The sequence below is a fragment of the Dermacentor andersoni genome, chromosome 1, assembly GCF_023375885.2.
Source record: "Dermacentor andersoni chromosome 1, qqDerAnde1_hic_scaffold, whole genome shotgun sequence".
Lineage (NCBI taxonomy): Eukaryota > Metazoa > Arthropoda > Arachnida > Ixodida > Ixodidae > Dermacentor > Dermacentor andersoni.
Genome location: NC_092814.1, coordinates 359,581,366 through 359,591,842, shown reverse-complemented (window position 1 = coordinate 359,591,842; position 10,477 = coordinate 359,581,366).

Sequence of the window (10,477 nt, the reverse complement as noted above, 5' to 3'; positions counted from 1 at the left end):
TTCCCGGAAGGACCGCGATGATGCTGTTGCATCGTCCGGCGGAGTAGCAATAATAGTAGACAGAGGCGTTGCTTGTCGGCAACTGCAACTCCGAACTCCTCTTAAGGCAGTTGCTATCCAAGCAGTGCTATTCAATAAACTAGTTACTATCACGTCCGTATACATCCCCCCAAGTTATTAACTCTCTAGCACAACATTTCAAAGCTTTATTGATGAGCTGCATCACCCCTACATAGTCGTCGGTGATCTAAACGCGCATAGCCCATTGTGGGGCGACTCTCGCTGTGATGCGAGAGGACGGCTTGTAGAAAACATCCTGTTCTCTTCAAGTTCCTGCTTGCTGAACAAGAAAAAGCCAACATTTTACAGCTCTACACACAAAACATTTTCTTCGATAGATCTTAGCACAGCGTCTAGTACAATTATGCCATATCTGGAGTGGGATGTCATTAATAACCCTTATGGAAGTGATCACTTCCCCATCGTTCCAAACCTTAAAAAACAAAGTGAGTGTCATGCACATCTTTCTCGATGGAAAGTTGACTCAGCCGACTGGACAAAGTTTCGCGAACCAACACAGCTGCCCTGGAATGATACCTCTGAACTTTGCTTAGACGACGCAGTAGCATACATAACAGCGTTCATTATTGAGGCTGCATCAGTATGCATTCCCCAAACAAATGGGTCGCCCTCGAAACGACGTATTCCGTGGTGGAATGAGGAGTGTAGGGAAGCCAGGAAAAAGCAAAAGAAGGCTTGGAACCTCCTCCGTAACTCCCCAACCACAGAGAATCTGATTAATTTCAGGCGATCAAGTCGCAAGGTAGAAGAACGCGCCGCCGCGCTAAACGTGAAAGTTGGAAAAACTACATAAGCAGTATCAATTCATATACAGACGAACGAAAAGCCTGGAACAGCGTGAACAAAATAAGAGCCCGCGAAACTCATCCCTTACCTTTATTAAATACACAAGGGGACACTCTTGAGGATCAGGCAGATTGTCTAGGATCACATTTCCAGTACATCTTATTACACAGATACATTTCTAAAATACCAGCGACTTGCAGAACAGATGAAATTGGGTCGGAACAGCTCATCCAATGAAGCATACAATCGTGCATTTGGAATGACTGAGTTCCAGGCCTCACTGAATTGTTGCAACAAGTCCGCCCCAGGAAGTGACAGAATAATGTATAAAATGATCAGACACCTACACCCTGAAACCCAAGAAACATTACTGTCACTCTTCAATTCTATGTTCTCCGCAGGCCACATTCCGTTTGCGTGGAAAGAAGCAATCGTAATCCCCATTCTCAAAAAGGGCAAGGACCCTTCCTCACCCGACAGTTATAGGCCTATAGCTCTGACAAGTTGTATATGCAAATTATTTGAGAAAATGATTAACCGTCGCCTCATCCATTTTCTTGAAAGCAACAAGATACTCGATCCCTTGCAGTGCGGTTTTAGAGAGGGTAGATCCACAACAGATCACCTTGGCCGCATCGAGACAAATATCCGTGATGCCTTCCCCGCAGGGGCGTCTGCGTCAGCAGGCGTTTGGTGTGTGGCGACACCACGTACCCGAGCACACGAGGGTTGGTCACTCCCGCGTGTAGCCGTGCGCGGCTTAGCCGTGTCTGGGGAAAAGGGGATCCTGGGGGTTCAGCCGATGCTGGGTGGTTGGACCTTTAAGGCCCCTCGGCGGAGGCAACACACCTCCTTGGCCTCTGCTTCACATAGACGGCACCCCCTGACTGACCCACCCGGGGGAAATCGGTAGTTGCATTTTCCTGTCTCTCTCTCGCTACAACCTTCGTCCTTTCCTTACTTTCCACCTTTCCTGTCTTCTTCTGGCTTTTTATTCCAATTTTTCAAGGCAGCAAGGGTTAACCTTGTGTGAATAGCCAAACTAGGTTATTTCATATTTGGTTATAGTGATGACGTACAGCTGGCGTTTACAGGACCTGTACATACAGTCCCTGTAGCGTCCCCTTGTAGGGCTCCATGGTGGGTGGCTGACGTTATTGCCGAAAATTCAATTCCTTTATGGCTAGCTCCTTCCCTCTGCTTCCTGATCGCCCTCACAAAAAAGGGCGCACCGATGAAGTTTTCCAGTTCCTTGGACGTCAAAGGCCAAACTTGCCACGTTACCATGTGATCCACTCAGAAAAATCCGATAAACAAGTACGAAACATTTCCCCTTTTCTAGTTTCCAAGTCCTTAACTGATGCCCTTGGTCCAGGCTACAAGGTATCAAGGCTGGCAAGTGGTGATCTCCTGTTAGAGCTCCATGATCAGAAACAGTACGAAAAGTTGCCCAGTCTAGTATCATTTGGAGATGTTCCATTGACAGTAACTCCACACCGCACTCTCAACACCAGCCGCGGCGTTGTCTCGGATGACGATTTGCTCCAACTGACAGAGGCTGAGCTCCTGGAGGGCTTCAGTGATCAGAATGTCGTCAATGTGAGAAGAATTAAGATAAGAAGGGATGGAAAAGAAATTCAAACAAAGCACCTGATACTCACATTCGGTTCAAGTATTCTGCCCGAGTCTGTAGAGGCCGGGTACATCAAGCTAAGTGTCAGGCCATATGTGCCAAATCCCCTAAGATGTTTCAAATGCCAGCGTTCCGGCCACAGCTCGCAGAGCTGCCGAGGCCGCCAAACATGTGCAAAATGCAGTGCCCATGAACACACGTCTGAAGCTTGCGCGAACTCTTTGCATTATGTAAACTGTGATGGAGAGCACGCCGCGTACTCGCGGTCGTGCCCATCTTGGAAAAAAGAAATTGTCACGATCAAAGTGAAAGAAAATATATCATTCAAGGAGGCACGTAAGCGGATGGCATACCTGCCTTAGAACACATTTGCCGAAGTGGCGCGTCAGGGGGCAGCGCCACAACGGCCTCCTGCGGCTGTCCGACCCACACCCAGTGAGGCGGCAGTGACGCCATCCGCCCCTCGGCGGCTGCAGCTAACGCTGCTACGCCAACACAGCAGACGGGGCCATCGACTCCGAAGGTGGGCGCAGCCGAGGCTACCCCAACCTCCCCGGCCCCATCCAGCGCTGGCAACAGCCGGCGCAGCCAGAGCCCTCAGGGAGCCCCATCGACCTCCGGGCTGGTGGGCGCAGGGATCTTGCCTTCCGAGGCAGGACCCTCACAGAAAACTTCTCGCTCGCAAGAGCATGTGTCCGGCGCCTCACAAGAGGCAATGGACACAACACCTGCCCTCACGGCGCGCCAAGCGCCTAAGGAGCGGCGAGGCTCCCTCGAACGCTCCAGAAAGGGCAAGACCCCGATTAAAGGGCCTCGAAAGAGCTCTGTAACATAACGTATCACTTCCTTTTTTCTGTAGGCACAGCACCAATTTACTTTAAAAATGGATACACAAATAATTCAGTGGAACGTCAGAGGTCTTCTTAGAAACCTTGATGATGTACAAGAACTCATCCACAAACATAATCCAAAAGTGCTGTGTTTACAGGAAACACACTTAAAATCCAAACACACTTTCTCCGAACGTATGTTACCTTTCGCAAAGATTGCGATGATGCCGTTGCATCGTCGGGTGGTGTTGCGATTGTCACTCATAAAAGTATAGCCTGTCAACCTTTACAGCTACAAACGCCCCTTGAAGCAGTGGCGGTTCGAGCTGTTCTCCTAAGCAAACTCCCCGCAGGGGCGTCTGCGTCAGCAGGCGTTTGGTGTGTTGCGACACCACGGACCCGAGCACACGAGGGTTGGACCCTCCCGCGTGTAGCCGTGCGCGGCTTAGCCGTGTCCGGGGAAAAGGGGATCCTGGGGGTTGAGCCAATGCCGGGTGTTTGGACCTTTACGGCCCCTCGGCGGCGGCAACACACCCCTTTGGCCTCGGCTTCACGTAGACGGCACCCCCGGACTGACCCACCCGGGGGAAATCGGTAGTTGCCTCTTCCTGTCTCTCTCTTCCTGTAATCTTCGTCTTTCTCTTACTTTTTCATCTTTCCTGTCTCCTCCTAGCTTCCGTTTACTTCCAATTTTCCAGGCAGCAAGGGTTAACCTTGTGTGAATAACCAAGCTAGGTTATCTCATATTTGGTTATAGTGATAACGTACAGCTGGCGTTTGCAGGACCTGTTCTTACAGTCCCTGTAGCGTCCCCTTGTAGGACTCCACGGTGGGTGGCTGGTGTTATTGCCGAAAATTCAATCCCTTTATGGCAACCTCTTTCCCTCCGCTTCCTGATCGCCCTCACAAAAGAGGGCGCACCGATGAAGTTTTCCAGTTCCTTGGACGTCAAAGACCAAACTTCCCACGTTACCATGTCATCCACTCAGAAAACTCCGACAAACAAGTACGAAACATTTCCCCTTTTCTAGTTTCCAGGTCCCTAACTGATATCCTTGGCCCAGGCTACAAGGTATCAAGGCTGGCAAGTGGTGATCTCTTGTTAGAGCTCCATGATCAGAAACAGTACGAAAAGTTGCCCAGTATAGTATCATTTGGAGATGTTCCACTAACAGTAACTCCACACCGCACTCTCAACACCAGCCGCGGCGTTGTCTCGGATGACGATTTGCTCCAACTGACAGAGGCTGAGCTCCTGGAGGGCTTCAGTGATCAGAATGTCGTCAATGTGAGAAGAATTAAGATAAGAAGGGATGGAAAAGAAATTCAAACAAAGCACCTGATACTCACATTCGGTTCAAGTATTCTGCCCGAGTCTGTAGAGGCCGGGTACATCAAGCTAAGTGTCAGGCCATATGTGCCAAATCCCCTAAGATGCTTCAAATGCCAGCGTTTTGGCCACAGCTCGCAGAGCTGCCGAGGCCGCCAAACATGCGCCAAATGCAGTGCCCTTGAACACGCCACTGAAGCTTGTGGAAACACTCTCCACTGTGTAAACTGTGATGGGGAGCACGCCGCGTACTCGCGGTCGTGCCCATCGTGGAAAAAGGAAAAGGAAATTGTAACAATAAAAGTAAAGGAAAATATAAGTTTCAAGGAGGCACGTAGGCGGGTATCGTACCTGCCCAGGAAAACCTTTGCCGATGTGGCGCGTCAGGGGGCAGTGCCACAACGGCCTCCGGCGGCTGTCCGACCCACAGTCAGTGAGTCGCCAGTCACGCCATCTGCCCCCACGGTGGTTGCAGCTAGCGCTGCTCCGCCAACAGAGCAGACGGAGCCATCGACCCCGAAGGTGGGCGCAGCCGAGGCTGCCCCAACCTCCGAGGCCCCCTCCAGCGCTGGCAACGGCCAGCGCAGCCAAATCCCTCAGGGAGCCCCATCGACCTCCGGGCTGGTGGGCGCCTCCAAGGCGGGACTCCCTCTGAAAACCTCTCGCTCGCAAGAGCGCTTGTCCGGCGTCTCACACGAGGCAATGGACACTACACCTGTCCCCAAGGCTCACCAAACGCCTAAGGAGCGTCGAGAATCGCTCGAACGCTTCAAAAAGAATAAAACGCCTATTACAGGGCCTCGAAAGGGCTCTGTAATATAAGGCATCCACTCCGTTTCCGTAAACACAGCACCAATTTACCTTAAACATGGATACACAAATCATTCAATGGAACATCAGAGGTCTCCTTAGAAACTTTGATGATTTGCAAGAACTCATCCACAAACATAATCCAAAAGTGCTGTGTTTACAGGAAACACACTTAAAATCTAAACACACAAACTTTCTCCGTACGTATGTTACGTTTCGCAAAGACCGCGATGATGCCGTCGCATCATCGGGTGGTGTTGCGATTCTTACTCATAGAAGTATTGCTTGTCAACCTTTACAGCTAAAACGCCCCTTGAAGCAGTGGCGGTTCGAGTTGTCATACTAAACAAACTCATCACCATTTGCTCCCTTTACATACCCCCGCATTACCAACTGAACAAACATGAATTTCACTCCTTGATCGATCAATTGCCAGAACCTTATGCTCTTCTTGGCGATTTCAATGCGCACAGCTCCCTGTGGGGCGACTCTCGTATAGATGCGCGAGGTCGCCTTGTTGAACAGTTCCTTTTTTCTTCTGGAGCGTGCCTTCTCAATAAGTAAGAACCCACATATTACTCTCTTGCAAACCGATCCTTTTCGTCAATAGATCTTAGTATAGTCTCCCCGTCTGTACTGCCTGAACTTGAATGGGAAGTTACCGACAACCCTTACGGTAGCGACCACTTCCCTATACTGCTAAGATCATATAAGGAAAACGAATATCCACCATACGTTCCTAGGTGGAAGATTGAGACAGCTGATTGGGAGAAATTTCGATCTCTAACTAGTATCTCATGGGCTGACCTGTCTTCGTTAGGAATTGACGCTGCAGTCGAGTTTTTTACAGCATTCATAATAGATGTCGCATTTAAATGCATATCAGAAGTAAAAGGCTTGGCCTGCAAACGACGTGTCCCATGGTGGAACGACGATTGTAGGATCGCTCGTAAAAAACAGAACTGGGCGTGGGGGTTGCTACGCGCTTCTCCCACTGCAGAGAATCTAGTTAACTTTCAGAAAGTTAAGTCTCAAGGCAGGAGAACCCGCCGATAGGCCAGAAGAGAGTTGGCAAAAGTTTTTATCGAACATCGACTCGTTTACAGATGAGGCGAAAGTCTGGAACCGCGTAAATAGAATTAGAGGGCGACAAACATATTCCCTCCCTCTGGTAAACACACAGGGTGATATGCTGCGACATCAGGCAGACTCACTTGGGGAGCACTTTGAGAGTGTGTCAAGTTCAAAACATCACTCGAAATCCTTTCTGAAATATAAGCAAATAGAAGAATGTAAGCCACTCAAAAGAAAATGTCTACAGAATGAATCCTACAACTGCCCTTTCAGTATTGCAGAGTTGAGAGCTGCCTTGAGCTCATGCAAGAGCTCCGCACCCGGATCTGACATAATCATATATGAAATGATCAAAAACCTACACAATGACACCCAAGTTACACTACTCACAATTTTTAACACCATTTGGGCTGCAGGATACCTCCCAACTGCATGGAAAGAAGCCATTGTGGTTCCTGTTTTGAAACAAGGCAAAGATCCTTCCTCAGTGGCAAGTTACCGCCCGATCGCCCTCACAAGTTGCCTTTGTAAGGCATTTGAAAAAATTATTAATCGGCGACTCATCCAATTCCTTGAAATGAGCTAAATGCTTGATCCGTATCAGTGCGGCTTCCGAGAAGGGCTGTCTACAACCGATCATCTCGTACGTGTTGATGGAAATATCCGGGACGCATTTATACGTAAACAGTTCTTCCTATCGATATTTCTCGATATGGAAAAGGCGTATGATACAGCGTGGCGTTACGGAATCCTAAGAGACTTGTTAGAAATGGGCATCCATGGTAATATGCTTAACCTAATAGAAAGCTATCTGTCCAGTCGTACCTTCCGGGTAAAAGTCGGCAATGTACTTTCACGTCCTTTTATGCAAGAAACGGGTGTACCCCAAGGAGGCGTGCTCAGCTGCACGCTCTTCATCGTGAAGATGAACACGCTTCGCGCTTCATTACCACCGGCAATCTTTTATTCTGTCTACGTGGACGACATACAAATAGCTTTCAAATCCTGTAACCTCGCAGTGTGCGAGAGACAGGTACAGCATGGCCTGAACAAAGTCTCAATGTGGGCAGACAAGAATGGATTTAAGATCAATCCTAACAAAAGCTCTTGTGTTCTTTTTACATGAAAGAGAGGCCTGGTTCCGGATCCTTCCTTAGAACTGTGTGGAAAACGAATACCTATCAGCAAAGAGCACAAATTCCTAGGTATCATACTTGACTACAGACTCACTTTCATTCCACACATTAAATATCTGAAAGAAAAATGTCTAAAAACAATGAACTTAATGAAACTTCTATCACAGACTACATGGGGTAGTGACAGGAAGTGTTTAATGAACCTATACAAGAGCCTAATTTGGTCTCGATTGGATTATGGTGTTGTAGTATATAACTCTGCCGCCCCGAGCGCGCTAAAGATGCTAGACTAAGTCCACCATCTAGGAATCACTCGGAACATGCCCCAACATAACAGAGAGCTGCTCCGCTGCGCAAAAGCTTGGACAGAGCGCAATGGCTATCGTTTTTCATAGCATTGTAACGGCAAGATTCTTGTAAGGAAATGAGAGGGCGATAGCGCCGTGGTCATTCGTTGCGCGGCTGACCTTGATAAGCTGTGATATGATTTTACCTGGCACTGTGTCCTGACATTTCTTTCAGTATCCCTCTCACCATGCTTCCTTCCTCAACTGCGCAGGTAGACGTTATAAACCTTAAAAACTTCTACGATACTGGTTGCCAAAAATACCTTAGTTGTGTTCATTTTAACTTAAGATCTGGTAGAAATAAGCAGGATGAACTCGATAATTTTTTTGTAGTGAAGCGCAAGTACGCTTTGATATTGTGATGTATTCAGAAACCTGGTTTGCCTCGGAAGAGAACGTGTTTACATCTCCAGCATGTAAATCCTACTACATGAACCGCAAAGGCAAAAGGGGTGGTGGCGTAACAATGCTAATCTCCAACTTAATTGATTCTGAACTAATGCCAGAATTGTGCTGTATCACTCCTTTTTATGAAACGCTTGCTATCAGATGTCGTACTTCAGTTTTTTTTGTTTGTTACCGCCCTCCTTCAGATAATATACATCTGTTTTGATCCTTCTTGAACTCTCTGTTAGACTTTATCAGTGAAAGAAAATACGCATTATTTCCAGGTGGTGACTTCAACATCAAGATGTTAGCTGATATCAGTGCTAAATTAGAACTCGAATCGCTGTTAAGCTCTCATTCTTTTCAAAATTTTATAACATCCCCCACGCGAATCACTCCACAATCAACATTTTTACATCTGTTTATAACCAACTTTGATCCTTCATTTGTTAAGGCTGGCACTTTATTTCATAGTATTAGCGACCACTTGCCTATATTTATGTTTGTCAGTCAATTCACTAACGCACCTAAACGACTGCATTCGGAATTTTCATACAGACTAGTTACTCCTGAAACGCTGCCCGCTTTTAGAGACCGCTTAGACAGAACAAACTGGAACGAAGTATTCACAACGAGTGACCCCAACTTCGTATGCGATTAGTTTGTCAAGAAGTTCTCTGAATTATACTTTGTATGTTTTCCCGTCAGGACTTTTAAAACATGCAAGAAAAGTCGAAAACCTTGGGTAAATAATGAATGCCCCAAGCTTATAAGAAAGCGGGATCATTTGTTTAAGGCATTTATAGTGAGTAAATCTCCTGAAGCGCTCAAAGTTTTCAAAAAATAGAGAAAGTTTGCCACTAAAAACCTTCGTGATGCAAAAAAGCAATATTATTCTAACCTGTTCAATTCGACACAAGCACGCAGGGAAAATGTTTGGAAGGCACTTAACACTGTAATTAGCAGTGCATCTGAGGCAGTAACCAAAATTGTAGATGGAATAGAAATTCAAGGCCCTGAGCTAGCTAATGCATTTAACGACTTCTTCCTATCAGTTGGTGACGCTACCACCAGCAGCGCTGACCTTAAGATATATGAATGATCAAACTAACTAAACCATATTTCTAGAGCCAGTTTAAGATGGTGGGCTTGTAGCTACATTTCTAACTCTCAGCAATAGCAAAGCCACTGATGCGGACAATTATTCCAATGAAACCAGTAAAGTATGTCATTGATATACTAGCACCCTGCCTTACCTACATCTATATTACGAGTTTATCCACGGGATTTTTCCCTCGAAATATGCAGACAGCAAAAGTAACAGTTGTATATAAAAAGGGTAATAGAAATGACATGTCCAACTACCGACCTATATCAGTTCTGCCTGTATGTTCGAAAGGTTTGCAGAAGATAATTTTTGAAACGCCTTACCTCTTTCACTGACCGCTTCAGCTTGATAAGTTGAGAAACAAGTCTACAGAGCTCGCAGTAGTGCAGGCCCAAAAGGAAATCTTTCTAGAAAATTTCGAGTACAGAAATATGGTACTTGGGCTTCTTTTAGACTTTCCAAAAGCCTTCGACCTCATTAATCATGATATTCTGCTTCAAAAACTAGATCACTATGGCTTAAGAGGTATCGCGCACAAATTAATCAAGTATCAAGTAATCAAGTAACTTACTATACCGTACTCAATTTGTAGTCATTGAAGGAAAACATTCCTCAATAAAATCTATTAAAACAGGTGTCCCTCAGGGAAGCATCCTGGGACCGTTTCTCTTCATACTTTGTATGAATGAGATTGTCCACATTGATGAAACAGCCGATCATATAATCTATGCTGATGATACGAGTTTATTCTATTCAGGCAAATCATGTGCCGATTTGGGTAGTTGAGTGAATAGCGCACTGTCTGAAATTAATGCATGGGCTCAAATGAACTCCCTAAAACTAAACACTAAAAAAACGAAGGCTGTTTTATTTCACCCCCGCCACACATATGTCCAGTTACTCACCATTTCGTTAAATAACTCTAAAAGTTAAGTGGTAAAAAGCTTCAAATCAC